Source organism: Oncorhynchus kisutch, linkage group LG15 (assembly GCF_002021735.2).
Source record: "Oncorhynchus kisutch isolate 150728-3 linkage group LG15, Okis_V2, whole genome shotgun sequence".
NCBI classification, from domain to species: domain Eukaryota; kingdom Metazoa; phylum Chordata; class Actinopteri; order Salmoniformes; family Salmonidae; genus Oncorhynchus; species Oncorhynchus kisutch.
In genome coordinates, this window is record NC_034188.2 from 23102784 (window position 1) to 23105367 (window position 2584).

The following is a 2584-nucleotide window of genomic DNA, read 5'->3' on the forward strand; positions in this document are numbered from 1 at the left end:
TGCATTGTAATTAGTGTGCAAGATATCAAGTACTTTCCACTGATGTTTTCAGATCAAAAGCCGCGCTCTATCTTTTCATTTAATGTTCGGGACACATTTCAAATCTAAGCGAATGTTATGCCATGGATCATATAGCCAAAGCCTATGCGTTGGGACTTGACATTAGAGAACCCATTTTTAACAAATGTCTGTTTAATTTTGGTGACAGTTATTTCTACATAGGCTACTATATTGACAGCGTCATTGTAATAAGTGTCACCAGTGTTACAACGGTTCACTGGTGCCATCTATTGCCTCACTGATTCACAGATCTTTTTCGTGAAACAAATCCTAGCCTGTTTGACATTATCCTCCCTCTTAACACTTATTAGGTTGTATTCTCCTGCCCAGACATTGCTGACGCATACCATATTTTACAACGGCTGTATAGGTATTTTACATATCAGCTAATCACATAAATTATAGCAATCTAGTGCCGTTGAGAAAGTTAAACAAGGAACAGTCATTGGTGTTGGTAATATTATTTCTAGTCAAGAGCACATCTAGAAAACAATAAGGTCTTTAAAGAAGTGGAATTTATGGAAGCTGCCCCCCCCCCCCGCCCCCCCAAAAAATCTGACTAGGAGTTATGCAATAGTAAATCATAATTATGAGATAGTAAGTCATCATGGGATAGTTAGTCATAATAAGGACATAGTAAGTCATAATTATGAAATTGTATGTCATTATTATGAGATATAAAGTAATTATGAGAAAGCAAGTCATTATGAGAAAGTAAGTCATAATTATTAGATATGTAAGTCATAATAATGGATTACTAAGTCATAATTATGAGATACTAAGTTATTGTTGTGAGAAAGTAAGTCATTATTGTGAGATAGTAAGTCATAATTATGAGATATGTAAGTCATAATAATGAGATACTATGTCCTAATTAAGAAATACAAAGTCATTATTATGTGATATAAAGTCATAATTATGAGATAGTAAGTCGTATTTATGAGCTAGTGATAATAATGAGATAGTAAGTCATAATTATTGTAAATCTCAAATCTGTCGTTCTGCCCCTGAACAGGCAGTTAACCCACTGTTCCCAGGCCGTCATTGAAAATAAGAATGTGTTCTTAACTGACTTGCCTGGTTAAATAAAGGTCAAATTAAAATTAAATTGCAGCTGCATCATTGTGGCTATCTGAACCCGGAGGGAAAAAACAAGAGGAAAAAGCAGATAAATTCCAAATGTACCTCTGGTTCAGTCTCACATTGTCACTAGGAGTGATTGACTGGAAACATAAGGGAAAGTGTTTTGTACCTTCATATGATGAAGATGTTGTTCTGAGATCACATCCTGCTTCTGAAGGGGCCGGTACTTTCATACTGATCAACTGTCTCTTAATCGCTGCTCGCTTGTCCTCAAGCTAAAGAGAAATGTTGCACCTACCTCTCCAAATAAAGAATTTCCCTTGCTGTTTGGATCTTGTGCCTGTTTCAACACCTGATCCAGTTGAATCTGGAGATCTCATTGGCCTCCAGGGCTTTCTAAAGCAGGCAAATAGGAACAATAGTGTCATTAGCATGAATGACTATTAATCTAGTGTAACGCATGCATAATGCCGAAATTGTTGCCACCCCTATTACTAGCCTGTTCAACCTCTCTTTCGTGTCGTCTGAGATTCCCAAAGATTGGAAAGCAGCTGCGGTCATCCCCCTCTTCAAAGGGGGGGACACTCTTGACCCAAACTGCTACAGACCTATATCTATCCTACCGTGCCTTTCTAAGGTCTTCGAAAGCCAAGTCAACAAACAGATTACCGACCATTTCGAATCTCACCATACCTTCTCTGCTATGCAATCCGGTTTCAGAGCTGGTCATGGGTGCACCTCAGCCACGCTCAAGGTCCTAAACGATATCTTAACCGCCATCGATAAGAAACATTACTGTGCAGCCGTATTCATTGATCTGGCCAAGGCTTTCGACTCTGTCAATCACCATATCCTCATCGGCAGACTCGACAGCCTTGGTTTCTCAAATGATTGCCTCGCCTGGTTCACCAACTACTTCTCTGATAGAGTTCAGTGTGTCAAATCGGAGGGTCTGCTGTCCGGACCTCTGGCAGTCTCTATGGGGGTGCCACAGGGTTCAATTCTTGGACCGACTCTCTTCTCTGTATACATCAATGAGGTCGCTCTTGCTGCTGGTGAGTCCCTGATCCACCTCTACGCAGACGACACCATTCTGTATACTTCCGGCCCTTCTTTGGACACTGTGTTAACAACCCTCCAGGCAAGCTTCAATGCCATACAACTCTCCTTCCGTGGCCTCCAATTGCTCTTAAATACAAGTAAAACTAAATGCATGCTCTTCAACCGATCGCTACCTGCACCTACCCGCCTGTCCAACATCACTACTCTGGACGGCTCTGACTTAGAATACGTGGACAACTACAAATACTTAGGTGTCTGGTTAGACTGTAAACTCTCCTTCCAGACCCATATCAAACATCTCCAATCCAAAGTTAAATCTAGAATTGGCTTCCTATTTCGCAACAAAGCATCCTTCACTCATGCTGCCAAACATACCCTT